The 22,138-nt window shown below is 37.4% G+C and overlaps 1 protein-coding gene across 4 annotated transcripts in view; it reads left to right on the top strand.

Annotated features, from left to right (window-relative positions):
• Positions 1-22,138, top strand: part of AFF2 (AF4/FMR2 family member 2) — a 349,249-nt gene that overhangs the window by 64,768 nt on the left and 262,343 nt on the right. The window lies entirely within an intron of this gene.

The following is a 22,138-nucleotide window of genomic DNA, read 5'->3' as shown; positions in this document are numbered from 1 at the left end:
AAAATAAAAATAGGTGCTAGTATGAAACTGTCTGCTAGAGTAGAAATGAATTTTAAATTACATGTGCCTGAGGCTTTACCTTACTTGCCGTGAGCAAGGCAGATCCTCGAGCCATGGCACTGTATGCACAACTATGCTACTAACAAAACACTGCTTTGGGAATAACTGAACCCATGCATTTTGTAAAGCTTTTCCTTCTGCTGAAAAAATATTACCAGATGATTTTTTTTTTGCCATCCTTCCTGCGTTTTTACTCTGTCATGCTCAAGTTAATGCAGAGTTAAACACAAGGGTGAACTTCCACTCTGGCTGAAAGCAGTGCTCTGCTAATGCCATCTATGAATCTGAAGCTGTGAGCCAGATTAATGGAAATGAGATGTTCCACTTTTCCACCAGCCCTAAAAGTGATTCCCTGCCTGGCGGGGGGAGTGCAGAAGAGACTTGCTTTCTGCTTAGTGTAATTATAAAATCCAACCAGACCAGCAGCACTTGAAAATAACAGCTTCCAGAATCGGCAGAATCAAAATATCAATCCAGTCTTGCACATTCTACTTTAATTTTTTGTGGAGCTCTTTGGTGATGCTTGTATTTTTGAGAGGAGCATTAAAAAAAGTTTTCATATTCAGATTACTTAAGTTTTTAATCTGTAGTCATATGTGAAAGCATGTAAGCAGGAAAAGGAATAAAAATATTTAAGTTGGGTGATGGTTTGTTTGTGTGGTTTTTTGTGTTTTTTTTTTTTTTATTTATTTATTATGTGCTTTCCAATGCCTGATAAGAAGTATCTCTGCTTAATTGGAAAGATGCTGCAGCTGCCAAGTAGAGCTGTTGGCTTGAATGGGATTGCTCATGTGAGTAAGGGCAAGTTCAGGCCTTTTTTGTTACTTGTGCCTCTTCTTCCTAGGAATATAAAATGTCTTTTGGCAATAGTAATATCAAATGATGAAACTAACACTGGAGATTTTAATATTTACAAAAACTCAGTAAAATAAAGAGCTCTAGAGATTTGATTCCTAAGTCCTGAAAGCAAGTATAAAAACCTCCCACATCCATGAATGTATGTTGAGCAGAAATGAAACATTTAGATTTTGCTCCTCTTTTTCTATTTGTGCCTTTAGGGGGCTGTAGTAGAAATGGAATACATAATGTATTGACAGGAGATATATATTCCACTTGTGAGTAAGGCTCTGAATCCTCTTGGCTTCACTGTTTCTGAATCATCATGTCTTTCCTCACTGGAGAGATAAATATGGCATTCACTTCAACCCATTTAGCCCATTATTCATTTATATAAAGCAGGACCAATTAAGACATTCTTTTGTGTATTTGCACATTCTACATATGGAGCAAAAGGGAGTTAAAAATATCTGTTGCAGCAAATGTGACAGGATGCTCTCTGAATACTGAACACGATACTCCTGCAATTCCTCTGAGCAGTAAACTGACATTCGGGAACTGCTGAAATACACAAATAGGCACTTGTTTAGTTTTGTGTTTGCTCTGTTTCTGATGTATAAGATTCATAGTCACCCACTCACTTAACTAAAAAAATGCATTCCTTTCCACTTTCCTAGCTACTTACTACTAAGTAGACAGTGTATAGGCACAGCTTTTCAGCCATGGACAGAGGAAGAAGTGACCAAATAGCTTCTGAGGCAGATGTCCTTATTCCAGAAAGGATCCGTATTAGGTAGCGCTGGTGTATCAGAATGAATTATTTTATTGGTATTGCTGCTTTCTTTCAGAACATATGTTTTGACTTTTTGTTCAACCTCTGAGAGTTTGAGGAGAGAATGAAGTTGAAAATAAAATAATAAAAACCCATAAGAAATTCCTGCTATTGTAGGCTTAAGGAAATAAGCCAAAATATACATTTTCAATTCCAACAACATTTCAGAATGGTATAAGTCTCTGTTGGTTTAAGTGTTTCTTGGCACAAAATGCTGATTATATATGTCTCAAGGAGACAATCAGCATGTTCATACAAAAGTCTCAATCCCTAAAACACAATAACATGTGGTTGCCACTAAAGATTTGCTGTCGAAACAGATAAGAAAAGTTCTTCTGGTTTACGATATGGGGCTTTGCATAGAAAAGCTTTGTTTTGTATTAAAAGGTAGTTTGTGGCATTGTGGAGTGATGAAAATGGTATGCAGCATGAATACAGTTTGAATGGAAAGGAAATACAGTAAGATACAAACTGGTTTGATGGTATTTTTCCTAGCAACTTGGTAATATTTAACTGTTGCATTGCTGCCAGAAACAACTCAGCCCAGTCCTTACTGAGGAAGATGCTGTGGAGTGCAAAGCTTTTCTGCAAAGCCTCATGTACTAGCACCATGGTTCAGTTGCAGATGGGCAACTGCTGCTTTTGCAGAAGGGGCTGTCTGGGCGAAGACAGCAAAATGGCCCAATATATTTTGGTGTGTCAGAACATATATGAATAACTCCTGTCTTGTGGACCAGTATAGCAGTGATGTATTCAGGTGTATTGCTTTGTATCTTTTCTGTCTGCTAGGCTGAGTTTTATGTTTTTCACCTCAGATCATTTCCGAATCTCTCTCTGTACTGTGGCTTAGAACTTCAACATCTTTCTGTGCACAATCTTATGAATGTCATTGTGAACATATCCCGGAAACTTCTAGTCGTGCAGTTTTGTTGTGTTCCTGTGATGAGTGTTGTGGGGTTGGAAGGGGCCATTTATGAACAGGTCCAACTTTCTCAGCAGCTCAGGCCCCAGAAGTGCACCCATGGGGTGTCACGCGAGGAGCCCACCCACTGGGCTGTGGAGGGCAGAGGCAGAGGTGAGCTGTGCTGCTCGGTTGGAGAAGGCTTCATTTCATCCCTTCTAGCAGGACCTATGCCAAACCCCTTGAGCTGTAGCATATCTTTAAGAAAGACTTCCAGTGCCAGTGCCTGTTTAAAGGCTTCAAATGGCAGTGATTCCACTGCTTTTCTAGTTAAGTTGTTAAAATAGTTATTAGTTTGTTATTGTTGAAAATTGATGCTGCATAAACTGGTTTGAATTTGACTGGCTTTAGCTTCCAAGCGCTGGATCCTGTTACGCCTTTTTCTGCTAGATTAAATACCCATCTGCTCCCAGCAATCTCTTTCCTGTGTAAGTATTCATAGTCTGTGATCAGGTTGCCTCTTAACCTTCTCCTTTATGAACTAAATAGACTGAGCTGCAGTCTCTCCTTGTAAGGCAACTTTTTCCAAGTGCTCTAATCGCTCTTGTAGCTCTTGTCTGAATCCTTTCTAAGTGTTAGAGGAGGTAGGCAGTAAACCAGCTACACAGGGGAGATCCACTTTTGTTTGAGCAGTTCGGTATCAGGAATATTCATTCCTATTGAGAAGACTGAGAGGTACATCATGATGAAGAATAAAAACAGTGTGTTTCATCTGGCAAATGGAGGGAAATTCATGTATCTGTGTCAAGAATCACTTTTTAGAAAAGACTCGTCTTTTCAGTCATTAGCAGGAATTCAAACTAAACCTGTAGTGGCTTTTCCTTCCTGGTCCCTGTGTCATGTATATTACCCAACATGTCCTAATGTTGATCTGTGTGGATGAGGTCTTGTGACCTCTAATCCTACCTGATCTTTGGGTAAAGTTTCTATATTTGCTTTGTATAATGCCAAAATAAGCGTTAAAATGAGCATAAGAGGTTCCCAATAGAAGCACCTTGATAATTAGGTTATTTTAATTATTTTAAGAATTATTTTAAAAGAATATATTTATTTTTTGTTATTTTAAATAGATGCAATGGACCACTGAGCTAGTTTTGCAAAACAAAGCATCTGTATGTGCAGTTTAGCTGACCTATTAATATGGCTTTTCTGGCCAACTTTAGGGCACAAGGCAGTCATAGTTTATTATGTGATATAACTGTAAAACAACAAGTTAAGAGAGAATGCCTATCTCACTCTTTCTGTTTCTCATTTTCTGAATAGCAAAATAACTACCTAATGTCAGATGTGACTATATCATCATGCTGTACAATTAAATAAGTTTTTATCGTATTGAGTTTCTATTTAGTATAAACAACAAATGTGAATAATTGAAGATCTTAGTGAGGTCTTCATATTGATTGTATTGCCAGTGGTTTGTTTGTGCTGAGCATTTGGGATTCAATAGAAATATGTTGTAAATATGTTCTGCTTTAATGCTGCTCACATTTAAACACAGTACATTGTTAGGATGAAGCTTGAATTATTGAAGAATCAGAACAACTAATCCTTGATAAAATCAGAATGCTTTAAAATGTTTAAGCGAATCCTTTGTCCTTCAGGTTATATGACCTGAAAATAAAACTATGCAAAAGGATTTAATAAAACATAGGCTACCCTGCGTGAGAGCTCTCTCAAGTCTTTTCAAGGAGTAAATGGTTACCATTACCAGAGGTAATGTACTTCATTTGCTTTCCTAAGAAGCTACTTTGATATTAAGAGAAACTCCTGAGCTAGGATTGGAATTTAAACTCCTGTAGGGTATTTCATCTTCTGCCCTAACAGACCAGCAGCTTGTTTGATTCTGAGGTCAACTATATTACTGGGCATCAAACTGGCTTTAATAATTTCAGGGTTATTTCTCAATTTTTAATTTTTTTTTTAGCTTGTGCAGCTTCAGTAATGATTTTGAGCTCTTATGTGCTGTGATTAGAGTAGCTTATGATGGCTCTGTTCAGTTTCCCGTTTAAAAAAAATCTTACATATATTAATAATATTTTTCTCTCTCACCAGTTCTGCATTTTAAGTGCAAAAAATTTTGGGATTTTTTATAAATATGAAACCATACATGGTTTCTCTATTGTAGAACAGCAGTAGTTGACTCCCTAGCTCTGAGCAGATTTTCCCAAGGGAATAGTAATACATGGGTGCTCTGAGGATAAAGAGATTTCCTTCCCTCCCACTCCCCTGTCCCCTTCCTTAATAATGATTCAGTGGAAATATCAATGTAAAGAAGGTACAATACATATCTGTGTGTATATGTTTAAAAATAATTTATACTTGTGTGTGACATTATGTATTTTGATGTGATTTTGAAAAATATCTGTTTGCAAAGTAAAGCCATCGTATAGAATGCACTAGGGCCTGATTTAGTGTTTGCTGAGGTCAGCAGAGAGCGTCCACTTCATTTTGAAGGGATTTGGTTCGGGTGCACGAAGAGGAGACGTTGATCCACAAGACTGTGGAGCTGTGCTTGGGATAGAAAGAACAGAAACTGCATGCTGGAATGTGGCACTTCCCCTTAGGCACCTGGAGGATATGATGACCCAATGGAACTGAAAAGAAATATATTCTTGCCGTTTTTGCAATTTCCATTTTCATGTTGTAGGAGAAAATTTTAGCCCATTAAACTCACTGCTTCATCTGTGAGCCACTTTTCTTCTCCTTGCTTTAAAATACTGCAGCAGTTTCAACACAAAAGATACATATTCGCCTCCTGGGTTTCTCAAGCACTTCCATGTACGATTTTTACATTATATGGTTCTTTTAAATTTCCCCCTCTGGTAGCTGAAGTGGTGGGAAGCGTAAACTGGGGGCATTTAAGAAACTGGTGCAGTGTAAATGCATTTACTCATATATACCTGTTCTGAAATCTGGCTCAATTGAAACAAAAATCCTCAGCAAAGACATCCTCTCTGTTGTTTAACACTAGAGCCTTGTGTTGCCAACTGAAGGTATGAACACTAAATGTAAACATCACCTCTCCTCCCCTTGCTTTTGGCACTAAGAAATGCCATTGTCTTACTGTATAAAACTATTACGCTTGGCATGGCAGATGAGTTTCATTTTGAGGCAGGAACATGGCTGCTTTTTGTTATAACCATGCATTTATTTAATGTATTTGTAAGTGTAAAACAGATTGGATTTCATCAGGTACCACACCCCCTTGGGTTTGTTTAATTGAACTGACTGTATGCAAAAGACCGACAGTTAAATGCACTAAGTATTCATATTGGACACCGTTTTTTTAGGTAAAAACCCCAACTATTTCAGTCCCAGTTTATCATGCTCAAGTAATATATAAGAAAACTTACTTCTAGTTGATGGGTGAGGGACTATATTATAACCCACCTATTGATTGGTGTTTATCACTTAGCTGACAATAAGTATGCTCCAATATTTCACATTCTATGATACTGCACAAATAATTATAGTATTTCCAGTTCTCACAAATTATGATTATTACCCAACTGCTGATGACTGTTCTGTTTTCCTAGTCTTTTCTCCGGAAAGCTCTTTTTTGCTGCTGTAGGTCTCTGCATGCTTCCCTACAATCCTGCTGCTCTCCAGTAGGGTTCTGTCAGTGTTTGCTGGATTAGCAGGGTAATTTGCTTTCCTGGCATGTTTTCCTTGTCCATAGGGACAGGCTGCTCAAAAGAAGAGACACCTAACCTGGTGCATCAAGATGCAGAAACTAGTAACTATCATTAGTTCCGAGTTCGAACCTCCCGGCACTGAACTGCGTGGTCTTCAAGAATAGTAAGATTGATGTGTCTGTTGCTAGTTTAACATGCCAGCCTAGCCTGCTTCCAAACTGAGTTGTAGCGTTATTATCCTTCAGTGACAGATATGTGCAGTGATGGTGATCTTTGACCTGCATAAAATAAGTCAAAGGAACAAAGCAAAACTTCAAAGCGTATGGCTGTGCCCAACACTTTCAAGCTTATGAGAACAATATACTGTTAGCGTGAGTATTGCGGAGATTTAATCGTTTCATCTGTACTTTAGCACGTTTTTGTAATTAGAAATCAAACAATCTTTTTAATTTTAGGGCTAGAGTTTCTTTCTCTCCTTTTTCTTTGTTTTTTTTTTTTTTTTTTTTTCCCCGAAATCAATCCTGTGCTTTGATTTTTCTTTTAATGTTTTGCATATCACATACTCTGATTTATCACAAAAATATATGTTGCATGTGCAACTAGTAAAGAGCACTTATGGTCCTGTTTTTGTTAGAACAAGCTGTTTGAGTCAGCTGCGGTAAAATTTTCCCCCATTCAGACTAATGATCAGGAGAGTGATTGCAAATTCCAGAATTTTCTGATGTAGGGAGCCAGCAAACAGCTATAAAACCAGGAGCAAATGCATCCTATAATGTACTTTGTTCATTTATTTCATACCATAAGGATAGTTTTGTTTTAATTATTGATGATAATAAACTTCTGAGTAAAGACATTCTGCTATATTTTGTAATGATAATGAAACTTGAGTGATGCAGGTTCTCTCCACAGCATCCTGACATTAAATGTGTCTTGCAAACAAAATAAGGAGTTGATCATATGCTCCTTTAGGCTTTTTTAGTTTTTTAAGTAGGGGTTGGAAACTTTTCTCCTTCTTTTCTGTCTTTCCCTTCCCCTTAAGATAAAACAAGGGCCTAATGCTGTTTCATGTGTTGGAAATTCACACTATTAAAAAGCAGATTTTAATTAAGGCTCACTATCCTGCACTTCTTAATGTATGAGAGCTCATGGAAATCATCTTAAAAAACCTCTGCAAACATTCTCTGCAAGCTTATAGGGAGCATCACAAATTTTGTCCACTGGCTGCCTTTATTATCATGCTAAGGGCAAAAAAGGAGGAGTTGGAAATACAATTAAAAAGGCCTTCGCAAGTCACCTGTAAAGTCTATGTGCAAATTATGGCAGATGCAACTCAGAGGCTCTACAGTAGTTAATTTCTAGTGGTGTCGGGGTTTTTTTTTTTTTTTTGTTTTTTTTTTTTTGTTTTTTTTTTTCCCTCACCGGTGATCTATTTAAGCAAAATCTATTGAAGCAAAAGGCATTTCCTGGGTTATTAATGATCGGATGGGAGGAGCTGATAACCTAAAGTAAAAGTGAGGGCCATCTATCCCAGCCCATCATTAGACTCCAGAAAATGCCCTGTACTGAGGTCACTGATTTACTGATATTCTTTTATTATTTGGTTTGGTGGTGGGTTTTTTTTTAAGTAAAAAACAATTTGGTGTCTGCATTTTTAACGATGCTCAAATATTGTGCTTAGATTTGATCTGTTTTAACCTGGTAAATTGATAGGATGACATACGATGCAGTGCTTAGGAACTTGATAAATAATAATGTATAGAGCATTTATCAAGAATTAATGCCTCTCTACTAGCCAGTTGGATTACTTCTAAAATTTGTTAGTATTTTATTAATTGGATAATTATTAGGCTCCTGAGTGCTAAAACTGAAGTCTTTCTTTGCTGGTGGTGGCTGTGGTGGTATTAAAACTAGAAAGAGACAAGCATTATAAATAGAGATTTAATGATAACATTCAGTTTAGGATTTATCCCTTCCAACATGATGGGGGGGGGGCATATTTTCTGGTTGGTAATGCAGATAGAGATGCTGTAATAGTGGCTTCTTACCATTAAAAAGGGGGGGAGGCTAATCGAGTTGTAGATAACAGGACTAAGACATGGACAATGAGAAGTGGTTCCACTCCTGTAAAATGTTAAATCTTCTAGATCAGATCTGGCTACAAAATCCTATTTAGACTAATGCTCTGATGTGATTGTACTGTATTCCAGTGAATTAGCAGGACAATTTTTAAAAAGTGGGAAAACTATATTTGGTTCAAGGAAATACTTAGCCAGAAGTTGTGCAGAACTCAGGAATGTAGTTGGTACCGTTTCCTCATGAGGGTTCATCTTTGATGAGTTGACCTGACAGAAACCCGTGAGATCAATAAGTGTTGATAGACCCGCTCTCCATGAAGACAAGCTGAGGTGTGGAGGGACCAAGACTAGTTCTATTCAGGTAGTGAAACCACAAACACAGAGGAGAAAAGAATCCTAGGAGTCATATAAGCAGATGCTTTTACATTTATAGAGTATATTCCTCTTGATATTAATTTGGTACAATACCAGTTAAAAGAACATAAAGCTGTAGTCTTGTCTTCTGGCTGCTGGTTAATGTGATTAATACCTAGCCCACAGTGGTGAAGAGATCCACATGGCCATGGCTAGATGACCTCCTTATAGCTGAAATCGTGAATTAAAATGTTTAAATTGTCAAACTAAGTAAAGGTAGATGTGAGATGCAGCTGTACACATGCAGTCGCAGGGCTCATAGCTAATGATACGCAAATTGCTGCAGAGGCTGTTGGTGCGAGGCGCTGCGCTCTCCCGGCTGATGGGCTGCAAAGCTGCGTTTGGCCCTGGCTGACTGACCCCAGGGGTGTCGCCTGGCGGCTCCCAGTGCGCAGGGAAGCAGCCTCGCCGGGACCTCCTCTTCTCAGGGTTTGGGCTGTGCTGGTCGTGGAGATGAGCTACCTTGAAGTAAGGGCTGACCCTTCCTGGGGGAACTTTTTACTTGTTGTTTAACTTAATGATAGGCTTGGTTCATTTTGCTCCTCCCATCAGCTGTTTTAGGTCATGTTGTCTGATAGCGGGCATTTCTGACTCAGGATTCCAGGCTAGATCTGTCAAGGTCCTTGCTTTTGTCTCTCAGGTTTGTCTTAACCGTAGGTGGGTGTTATGTGGCTATAAAATCCACTGTGTAGGACTGTTTGCCTGAACAGATGTTACATTGGCTTTAGAGCTGCAATTATTCTTTATTTATGTCTGGTTGCTTGAAACTGGCATTTAAAGAATGACAGGTTCTGGGGTAATACAGAAATGTGGGGGGGCTTGAATTACAGTATGTTAAGTTAATGTGAAGAGAATAATCTGCACTGTAAAAATCAGAGAATCCTTCCCAGACCGACAGTAATATACACACACTTTTTTTTTTTTTCGGCTTTCAATGTAGCAATGCAAGACTTTCAAGTGGAAAATTGTTAATTTACTATAATGAATTGAAATGTGAAAAAACAAATACTTAGTTAATTGCCTCATAAATCTGTCTGTTACTATCAGTGGAATTAAATTGATAAACAGTTCTTTAAAATTAATTTCCACATGGCAATGTGCAGATTTTATTTTATTTTATTCAAACCCCATTAGGTATTTGTATGAAAGAAAACATAAATTTGTATTTCTGTCACATTAAAGAGTGTGTGTGACAAAACACACATTTCCTACCGTGGGTACTGAGGTTTTAATACATTTGGCATAATGAGGAGAGCTCAACATTAGTTATTTTCAAAGGCAATACCAGCTGAAAAGTGGAACTACATCATACTTTCATGATTGTATATGTCACTTTACTGTCAATACAGCTTAACTCAGAGTCCTTTTGTTATTGGGGCCAGAGGACCGTGGACATGATGCTTGAAGGTCACATGCGGTTTTGGGCTGTTGTCAGTTCTGAAAGTGCTTCAAGAGGCTGAGGGAAAGGCAGCCTCTCTCCGGGGGACTTTGAAGCTTATTTTTGGTCGCTGCCAGGATGGGAGTTCCTGGTGAGAGGAAGAGGTCGGTGTTTTATGTTACCAGACCCATATTGCCTCTGCAGCCACAACTTTTCCTAGTTTCAAGCCTGCTGCAGTAGCATTTTTGCCAGCCCTTGGTATGAAAGGAGGTGGGAAGCTGAGTGCTCTTGTACTTTAATCACCTAATGACATTATGCCCTGTGCAGTATCAGTTTGTCAAAGTAAGTGAGGCACTACACAAAATTAAATCATTTGATACACTCCATCCTTCCCGCAAATGTAATAAGAACATCCTTGCCGACCTATCCCAGTGACATTCAGCAGGAGAAAGCTTGTCTTGCGGTGTATGACCCAATGTTCTAGAAACGCACATAAAGATAATTCCTTCTTGCTATATGGTATTGTTAGATAGTCTTAAATTTCAACTTGATGGTTGTCATCTCAGAGTTTAGTGGTAGATGAATGGTTGCAAGTTACAGCTGGTGCTATGGTGAAATTTAATGTCAGAGTGGGGACTCCTCGGTTTTCTTCCCACAGCTGTCTCTTACTTCTTGAATGACTATCATGAACTTGCTTAAATTTTCATTCCCTCAGTTGTTTTGTTTGACAGTAGTTGCTCCTTCCCAGAGATATAATCAGGCATGACTTGCTCTGATTCATAAAGTGCTTTGAGATCCCCCAAAGAAGTTAGCTGGAGGGACAAAATATTAGTGATAACAGTGACCTGTAAGACTTCAGAGGAAGGAGATTGTAAACACATTTTCATTTAGCTTTAATAATATTTTAATAATCAAAAGAAGAAATTTAATGTTTAATATTTAAGCAAAATTGCATTCACTTTCTTCTCATGTTAAGTGAGTATTAAAGCAGGATGGAAACTAGTTTACATATTTTCACACTAGACTATTTTATTATTAAATACTGAAATGTGCTGGAGTTGGCCAGCCTCCAATGAATATGACTCAACTTACATTGCATTTTAATATTTGCATGTTACATAGTATAATATTTCTATTAGACAAATGGTTGATGATATGGAATTTAAAAAGGATGCACTTTTATTAAATAACACATTGTGTTCATGTTATGAAAATAAGTGATTATTCATTTGCTGATTGACAGCAAAAGGGACAAAAATATAAAGGTTTTGGAATGTAACTATTATTCAGGATGCAGTAGTCCACATGTCTGGTCTTAAATGCAGGGTGTAGTTAGTGCCGTGGGATGTGTGCCTGAGGTTCTCCAGACTGAAGAGCACAGTCTGCCTGTAATAAGTGTAGGTGCCCCCCCGCAAATGCTTGTGAATTCTCTTCTCATATATTCAATAAAATACAAACAATCTTGTTAAATCAGTCATGTTTTCAGACCTATGTGAGTGGTAAACCTAGTTTGAGATAAGGCAATAATTTTCAGATGAGCTGTGAAACTCCTTGCTATAGAGTATTCTGTTTGAGAACTTTCTTTGGAGAAAAGTCTTCTAGAGATGTTAAATACCAGGTCGTTTGTACTTAACACATAGCTTCGTGTGCCAAAAATTTCTCAGGGCAATGTCAGTATTTTGGGGAGCACTTCGCTCTGTTCCTAGGGGCTTTACTGGGCATTTGCTGTTGGCCATTGTCAGAGTCAGGATGGGTTAAACAGAGCCTTGGTCTTCCTTTCTTCTGGGAATTTGGCCTTAAATGGCCATGTTTTCTTCATGGTGATATTTTTGTCATTCATGAAGTCAGTTATACATGTGAAATATCAAACACATTCAAAACATAATTGGGAAAAAAGATACAGTTTCTCTTTGGCTCTGGAAACTGCAGTACTGGGATAATCATTTGCATCACACCTGCCTTAAAAATTCAAATAATTGCAGTCATGAGGTTGTAGTTTTAGCCAGTTTAAGTAAGATTGTATTACAGCTTTGCTCTGTCTAAAGAAGTGAAATTATTTTACAGGGTTTTTTAAGTGCTCATTTTTAGCTTTCAAATCCCAGAGCATGTTTCAAACTTGGGTCAGTAACACCTACATGCCATATGCCTAATAGCACAGCATTCCCATGTTGAGTTAAATTTAAGGGTGTTTTTTCAGGGAGCATGGTACCTTTGCTTTACTTTTTCTCAGTGACAAGGTCTGTGATCTGCTGCCTGGTGTGTGTGTGTGTGAGTACTAGCTGTGGGATAGAAGGAAATTCGATTGATTCCCAGTCAGTCAGTTGAGATGTCATGTTTACAATCTATAACATCACCACCAAAAAAAAAAAAAAAAAAATTATGCTTTAGCTAAAGGTGATAATGTCTTGTGGGGTAGGTTGGGAAGCTTATATGGTATCTCACTTGATTTTTTTTTTTTTTTTTTTTTTGAAGAAATTCCCAAATTTCATTTAATTTGCATTTGTCAACCAGGAAATCTATGCAGTCAATATCCGTTGTAAATAATGACCATAGAAGCTCTGTAACTCTGGCATGTGCTGGTTTGTATTTAAGACTTTAAAATCGTAGCAGTGGATAAGAAAATTCTGTTAGCATGGGGAATATAACTGAAAAGCTAGTTTAAACCAATAGGTTGCTGCTGCTTAGAGCTGGCTGTGTTATGAGACCTGGCTTTTTTGTCATTATTAAATGGCTACGTCCCATCCAACCCTCATTAAATTCACTGGGAAAATTGCCAGTAGCATCAGTTGAACCTGTGCCCTTAGAGAGGATGTAAACCTCAGCAATGGTGATGAACTTTGTACTGCTTTGGTTAAATTATTTTGTCATACTCTATACTCTTGTTTATAATTGAGGAATAAACATTATATCTTTGCTGAAGACATGAGCAGTATTTGTTATAGATTATCTTCCTCACTAGAAGTCAATGATGATGATAATCCATTGACCTGCTGACTCTGAATCTCTTTAGGAAAAATAAAAACAAAGTATTATTATTCTTCCCTGAGATGTGTGTAACAGGCACCTTGTTGATGTGAGGCTTTTAAAGGTCTAGAGGAATAATGCTTAAAATTTGTGGTTTAAAACATTCTAGGTTCTTTCCAAGCTGATGACCATTAAGTCTCATGAAGCTACAAAATCATTGCATCTCGTGCAATTTGCTAGTGCCCAGGATGTGCAATATATTTCACAACAGCACTGAAAAGGGGATGCATGTTTACCTGAATTTGAAACGAGAGCACTTTGAATTTATTTGTTCATCTCTCTCCTTTCCAGTGTATAGTTCTACAATGAATGGAGGCAATTATATAGGGTTTCAACTGAGAGAATAATATTTTATTTGGAAGATAATTTCTCTAGCAAAACAGTGTCCTAAATAACAATCAGTTAAATAATATTAGGCTTCTGCTACTATTTTTCTGTGCATTGAGATCTCTGAATCAGCCAGTATGTGTGCACAGCACACAGAGACCTGTGTGCACTTCTCCTTCAGTCTAAAATTGATGAATGAAATAGCCGTCCTATGGAATTCTTAATTTTCCTGTGGTGGTATTCTTTAGCACACGTTAAGTTTAAGAACATGTGGTTAAAGAGATGCACAGCATGTGAAAATGCTCAAGGGTGAAGAGGTGCCTGTTAGTAAAGCAATGCATTTATTAGTAGGAGTAACATGGAAGCACTTCTGTGATAAAATTCTCAGGCAGTTGAGTCTTCTGATTCATCTATCTCCAAAAAGTTGTGTTAATCAATGACTGGTTTGTAACATGTTTTAAAAGGCCAGATTTATTTCTGTTAGCTGTCTATTGCATATCATTGCCACAATTTCAAGAAAATCCAAATGTGTGGACAATATTTTAAGGAAGTGCCCTACAGGTGCCTAGGGAAGTTCTGAGTAGCAATATTAAGGAAAAGTTTTAATAATAAATATGAAAAAAGGTAAAGACAAAAGTAGAGATCCAAAATTATTTTTGGCTTAGATGTAAGAATGTAATCTGTACACATTAAGTGACAGTGAATTAAAGATTTTGTGTTTCCATATGTTAAAATACATTTTAATACTTGAGAATGGTACATATGATAAAAAGAAAATTGGACATTTTCAATAAGTTTTTCATAATTTGAAGTATCTAGGTGAAGGAAAAACAGATTGTACAAGTGTTGCCAGATGATCTTCAATTGCATCAAATTAATATTATGATGTGGGAGTAATATATGTACAAATTTACACTTTGTAGCAGTACTGCGCCATGTTTGCTGTTGATGTGTATAAAGAATAATGTACAGCATGCAATTAACACAACTATATTAATCTGTAACACATTAATACATAGAAAGCTGGTGCTGATGGGCATGTGAAATATGATGGCAGCTAGGAAGCCATCAGGAGATATGCTGTGAAATATGTTTGAATTATAGCATATACTTTGGCAAAGATTTAATGACTTCATTGCCATCAGTGAATTTTGAAGAAACTTAAAATCCCAGGAGAGATCAGCAGATTTAAAAACAAAACAAAACAAAACCCACAAAAAACCCCGTCATAGCCTGTTAAACTCATAAGGGAGGTGAAATTGAGAATTTAGGTTGAAACTCCTTCACTGTTCAACCCCCTTGTAGTACTCAGAGTCCCCTTACAGTCACAGCACATTACCCATCTAATAAAGCTTCCTAATCCAGCTCTCATGTCCTGACTGTAATTCATTTGATGCCAAAAATGCTCAATAATTTCACATTTATGTAAGTTTGTTACTGTTTATCAATGGCTTAGTGTAAGTCATAACTAGAATACTGGGTTCCAGATGTTTCCGGGAAGCTGATATCGATGCCTTAATGTGCATTCATTTATTAATAGAAAAAAAAATGACAACAAAAATAACCCCATGATGTTATCTTAACTAGCTCTTTTATTTATGTATCAGATGTTTACTCTAAGAAATATTACATGTTGGAAAGTTATTTTATCTGACTGATGTTCTAATGACTGTTTGTCTTTTAATGTCCTTTTGGATCTGTGGTTATAACCATTTTTCTCTTTAGTTTTCTTTCCCACAGACACCCCCTCCCTCCTTTCCTTTCAGTTTTGCTTTTGTTTCTCATACTGCAAATTTGAACTGACAAGACGACTGTAATAGGACTCCAAAACATACCTTGAACACACATTGTTAACCAAATTACAGTCACTGATGTCATTTACACGTGTTGCTTTTCAAAGGATGAACACGTTCATTTAATTTGCTTTTTAAATATCCATAACAGTGTCCCCAAGCATTTTAATAAAACAGAAACAGTTAATTAGTGCCGAATAAGGATATCCAAATATAGTGGTCTGCAGCATGCATTTGAATATATCTGACAGCTCTTCTCTTTTGAAGAGAAAATTGTGTAAATTGCCAGTTATTACAATTTTTAATAAATAAGTCTTATCATGACTCTGTTTCTCTCTTTCTTCCCACCCCTCTGCAATACTGTTCAACAGCCATACTTTCTGTGGGACCGTTTCTATTACAGAGTGATTGAGCTCTGATTTACACATCAATTACCCAACTTCATGGAGATTTTCATGCTCCCCTAGCTGACATCAATGAAGCATAACTGCGTAAGCGCTTTATTTCATCCCAGTTTTTGATAACTCAGCCTGATAACTAATCATATTGAAAGACAATGTGCTATGACACAGGAAACAATAAATGCTCCCCTTTGAAACCTCATCTATTCTTTATACACTTACTATTCAGGAGCTTATCTCTGTCATCCATTCCTCCAGAATCGTTCCTTCCAAATTCACGTTAAGGAAACGTTTGGGGCTGCATAATACCAGAAAGAGGAGAAAATATAGTGAAAATAATATTTTCTAGGTACTTGGGGCTGGGGGAATAACTAAAAAGAAAGACTACTATTACAAATATAAGCCAAACCCTTAGCCTCATAGCTTAAATTTCCATAAATTGCCCAGGGGTCTCATGAGTGTTATTTTGTTTGGAGGCTTTAATCTTATGTATTCTCTATCAAATCTGCTACAGGAATGGCATTGTTTTTAATGCAAATTGTTAAGAGATTTCGCTCATGTAGATAGATAACCAGTGACCATCTCAAGTGTTTCTCTGCAGAACTTTTGAACATCAAAGACAGAATATTCTCTATTTTTAAATAAATCATTTATCTTGAAGTGCAGTGATAGATACATTTTGTGCTAGATACTTTCAGTAGCTATTCATGCTATGAAGAAGAACACTACATAGAAGTAAATGTTAAATATGAAAGATAGTGAGTTGTAAAGCTATTCTATCGTGGCTTGGTTGGTCTCTGTCAAATAGTAAAATTACCAGGACAAAGATGCAAGTTCAGTGGTGGTAAACAGAGGAAGAGGGATTGTGCTATTTTAAGTGTGCTGCTTATGATGTTTATCATTAAGCGAAATAAAGACGTTGGATGAGCAGGGAAGATCTGTTAAATTGGCCATATATCTGTTTAAAGATCAGGTTTTGAAATTCCCCTCATTTATTGAATATATTTTAAGACCCACAATGAAATTTAAGACCTAAGGCTGCTTTTTTTTTTTTTTTTTTTTTTTTTTTTTTCATTTGGAATAAATGTATTAAAATACCAGAGCATATACTAGGAGAATCTGAATATACCAAGAAAGCTGTTCTCCTTCCCTTGTAAAATATTGTGATACACTGCTTTTACATTAAATCAGTGGAGTTACAGTGAGATAAATCTGGAGTTATGTAGAGGTGAATTCCCATTGTAATGTATTTGCTAGAAGTAGTATTTTACCTAGTTTGATTATCAGGTGAAATACTTTTCACCTTACATTTTTACTTGCATTGAAAAAGAATTGCCCTGGTGTGGAAAAGCAAGCACGTATTTTAAGCATGGGAATATTTTCATTGACCTGAGTTGGATTTCTCATGTAAGTCAAATATGTTCATGAGTGGTTTTGATTTTGGATGTTTTAATACCTTGTGCAGGCATATGAGTTTGTTTTCGAGGAAGTCCAGTTTCTGAGTTTACTTCACCAACTTCCTGCATGCTTGTGTCAGAGCAGTGATTTCTGTCCCAGAGTCAGAACTATGAAGAAATAACCTTGGGAAAGGACTTTCAGTTCTCAAACTTATATCATTTTATATCCACTGTGTCTTTGTTTAGAAGCTTGTGCTTATTTCTTGTTTCCACAAATGACAAACATTACACTTTGAGAATCCCTTTAATCATTTAGGCATATCTGATGTTTTAAGAGGGGTGGAACTAGAACAGGGGGGATATTTGATTTGATCATAGTGTGCATTTTTGTGGATTCAGACATGTTATTAAGAACAGCAACTCCTTCCCTAACTTGTGGATAAATGCTGTTTCTCTTGAACATTGTTCATTTATCCTCGTGGATGTAGTGTGTCACTACTATAAAGCCTCTCTGCTCCAGCTTTTTCATTGATTCTTTCCCTATTGGGAATCAACAGAGTAGTGTCCTATTCTCATCCAAGATTCTTCTGCAACATTAGGTGTTTGATCATTTTTTTTCTCTTCTACTTTTTCTTCCTATCACAGTGACTACTTCTTCAGGCTTGTCTGGTCTGACTTCTTTCTTCTACTCTTTCTTCTGTCTTTTCAGACTCTTTTCTGCCTTGCCTGCTCTTCTGTGCTTTGGGAGGCTACTTCTGTGGTTTTAGTTAGTACATCTTTGAAATAAACCCCAAATGCCAGGTCTCAGCCTTTAGCTGTAGGTCTTATTTCTTCAGCTTTGTTTTAACACTTCCCTCTAACCTCTTGCTCTGTTGCAGTATGTCCTAAAAGGTTTTTTCTTTTCCCACTAGATCTTTTGCACCACTTTATCTCACTTTCACAACAGATAATTACACTGTCCTGTCCAATGCGCCAAATTTTACTGTTCTTCCAGTTCTCCTTTTTGTAGACAGTGCATGTCAGACTTTCATCTCTTATTGTCAGATCCTAATTTTTAGCTTCTAATCCAAAACCTATGTGCATACCTTTGCCTTGATACAATCTCCTCCTGCCTCAGCCACCTTCTCCCTTTCTCCATTCTCTGCTTGATCCAGATTGTCCCCGCAGCCATCGTGGGCCAGCGTGGGTGTGAAGGGTGCAGATCCATGGACCTCGCTGACACTCTGCAGATTCATACAGGCTGAGCACCAGGCCTGTCACAGTACATCAGCTCAACACTGTTTCTTAGGGTATCCATAGCTGAGAAGAATGACAAATGGATGTATGCTGGTCTGATTTTTAAGGATTAAGTATCAAATACTGTTACTCAGAATGTGTTTGCAGCCTGCCTCAATGTTAAACATACCAAAATGATAATACAGTTATGGTTACTATTCTTTCTGCCATATCCAGCACGCTGGTAATTTGTAGATCAGTGGTCTTGTGCTCTTGTAGCATACTTACTGCTCATCATCCCTGATCTTCTCAGATTTATGTACAGACTTCCCCATTCAAATTCAATTATTAATCTAATAAGTGGTAAGAAAACAATAAAGCTTATGTATTTAAACTACGTTGTCATGTAATAGCTGTGTCTAGGGAACTGGCCCTCTCAGATACAGTGAACGTTGTGGCCTGCAGCTGTTTTCTTCTAAATCACTTCTTTTAAAATGTTTGCAAAAGTCAGTATTTGTGATTTCCTAGAGGAGTCATGAAGTATTTCTCATACTAATGAGACAGTCTGAACTCTGGTGTTCCTCATGGTATCTGACTATAGTTTTCACTGACACCTTCACCATAATCATATATCTGTATTTCACAGAACATTAATTAAGCTAACTATTAAACATAAGTCCTGGAGTTTGCATTGTGGTCGCATTAAGAGTTTCTGGAGAGCATCTGATTAGGTTCTTGGTGCACTGCAGCCTTAAGATCTAATCAGCATCCCTCTTTGGATTACAGGGAACCCAAAGAAGTTGTTATCCTAATCTGTGTATGATCTTATAGTATTTGACTTTCTGTAGCCACAATCAGTGCCCTGTCAAGTATTCCCCTAGCAAAAGTACGTTTGCAGAAAAACAAGTAATTGACTTGGCAGGATGAGCAACCACTTCCTTTTGAATAGATACTTTGTGCACTTAAGGCTGCCATGTGACTGTGTGAGTGGAAAGTTCAAAAAGAACATTTCATTTTTATTTTTTTTTGTTCTCATAAGGGCAATATATGATACAGGGATTTGGACTGAGGCAAAAGTAGCAATTTACTTAGGGCTTTGCTTGTGTTGTAAAGTGGATGCTCAGTTTGGTAGTGTGTAAACATCGTTGGGGTCCAGGGTATGAGATGCGCCTTTATGCTCACCTGTTGGGTGCATGTCGTAGATATCTTTCATAAGCACACACGCTAAGAGAGAAATATTTAAATGTGTTGTGTTAGAAAATATGGCTTTTTCAACCTTTTGCTGTTAATATTGTAAATACTGTCTTAGCTTAAGTTAGTGTCTTTTAAAGTGATGATGTCATTTTGAATTACTGCTGTTTTAATAATTTTTGAATTTATGGTTTTGTAACGTGTCACAAAACCTATCTAAATAGCTTTAGATATATTTAATGCTTTTTCTTAGAAAGGATATGGCATAATGCCTCAGTTGGTTCCCTGAATACTTTGCCTGCTTGAGACCAGACCCAGCTTTTAGATAACAAAGTGCTGGAATCTCAAGTGAAGGGTGAGATCCGTTCTCTGCTGTAATCTGTGATCTGGGTGTTCAGTGGCCACATTCAGTTTGATTTGAACGGGCCCAGGATTTCACCCTGAAACTCCAGGCCAAGGTTGCCATTGGGAAACTATAAAAGGCAGCTCTAACTTTCATGAATAATTCTTTCTGAAGTGAATGCTGGCAGTGCCTGGGATAGAACTGCTTCCATAAGAAAAGATTACTTATGGAGGATATAAAATCCAGTTTACACTAGATCCACTCTACTGGCATTGCGACTGGGCTTATAACTTCATAATGATCTGATTTTGCTGCAAGTCACCCAATCTGGGTCAAACTGCTAAAAAAATCCCTGGAAAGATCTGCCATGAGAGGGCTGAATATAGTGTTTTCCTGCTGCTCCTGGACTGGATTATTCCTGGCCTAAAACAGCCCCTGACTCAAGAAGAATTGTGGGTTGAGATGGAATCAGCCTTGCCCTCATCTTTGTATACCAGTTTGGGAAACAGTTTGTACTCACTTATTCCCATACTTGTGGATTTTAATCTTGATTTAGAACATGAAAGGAAGGGGAGACTCAAGCCCCCCTTCACTCACCCTTTAGTGAGCAAGTTGCTTGTGGTTTGCAGTATTGTGTCAGCAATATGATCACCTATAGTATAGTAAAGTGACTGTTGCTTGCAGTTTCCCTTCTGCCTACCTCAGGAAACCAGCAAATAGTACTATAGCTTATGCAAAAAATACTAAGGATGATTATAACAATGTTTTGGAGCTTGATGTTGGTGCCAGTGATGTCACTATATTGGGAGGTGTTATAAATAAATAAAATGTGGCATCTTTTCAGCCTTCTAATTTGCAAAACGAAAATGTGGATGGAAATAATTCAGCTCAGCCTATGTAGGTGGCTTTGAATTCTGTTTACAAGCCATACTCAAGCCTTATTCAAACCAAATCTGAGTGATCCTGAATTCCTTCAACCAATTATTAATTCATTTTTTTATTTAGGGATCTCACTGTGGCATTAGTCTTTCTTTTTTTCTTTCCTTCCCTTTACAAAAGCAAGTATATGAATGTGAGGATACATGGAGTCATCAGGCAACAGACATATGCTTTCCTGTGCTCTCTGCAGGGCTTGCAGGTTCAAACACAACCTCACTGAATCATAAGAACTTTAATTGAGTAGATAAAGAGGTCCTCATAATTATAAACTGCAGTAGGTATAACAAGAGGCTAAATACATAGCTGTGGTTTTAATTAGCTGGTGCTTCAAATTAGTAATTGTGGTTTCACTCAGAAATCAGTGACTTTATACACTGTTAAAGCCTCATCACTGTGCAGTTCATTCCTCATTATATCTCTCGGTGTGAAGCTTTCAATACAACATCATGCTGAGCTAAAAAGGCAAAAGTTGTAGATATTTGGTTATCTTCCAAGTGCAGTGGAACTCTGTGGAGATTTAATTCATTCTTGACAGAAATAGGAGAATTAACTGTTCTTTGTTACATATGCAATATGTATGTTTGTATGTATGCATTTGTTCATAGAGGGTGTGCATGGATGTGTGCATATATGTCCAGAATCTATCAGGGAAATACTGCTTACAGTAGATAACATCAGTGCATATACTGAATCTGCTATTCGAACTGTTGTCTAGAATTTAGTAGCTAATTAACTGACACAAAGAGGAGCCAAAAGCCTCATAACAAATCAAATATGGGTTGAAAGCACAGAAGTGTCCCTTAATGCTTGTCACATGAGAGGTTGTCAATGCAAGTTGAAGCATGCATCTTTTCCTTTCCTCTTTCCTATTTTTGCCTCTCCTTCAAGGTTTTAATTATATCTTTTCCCTTGGAGGAGCAGGAGGTAGTTTGTAAAGCTAAGAGACCGAAGTACTTCAGTGCTATTCAGGGGAGAAGTGAATGTGGTCTCTCAGCTTGTCACGTTGGTCTGGCAGGTGCACAAAGTAAGCTGACATACAGATAAGTGCCACTTGCCATTGCTACACTGAGGCGGTAGATCCTTTTCTGTTTGTTTGTTTGTGTGTAGAATTATCTGATACTGGAATCAACTATCCTAAAGTCTCTTCTGGGAGCCTGCTACAAAGACACTTTTTAAAACCCCCTTGACACCCACAATGAAGCTGTACATAAATTTTAACAAGTACATGGGACAGAATTAGGTGGTCTAAATCAAATGAGGCTGAACTGGAGCATTGGGATGGAGACAAGTGTTACACAGATAAATGGATTTGAAGA

This window comes from Tyto alba, unplaced genomic scaffold, assembly GCF_018691265.1.
Source record: "Tyto alba isolate M040663 unplaced genomic scaffold, T.alba_DEE_v4.0 Super-Scaffold_5, whole genome shotgun sequence".
NCBI lineage: Eukaryota > Metazoa > Chordata > Aves > Strigiformes > Tytonidae > Tyto > Tyto alba.
The sequence above is the reverse complement of the archived record's forward strand: the minus strand, read 5'-3'. Positions and strand labels throughout refer to the sequence as shown.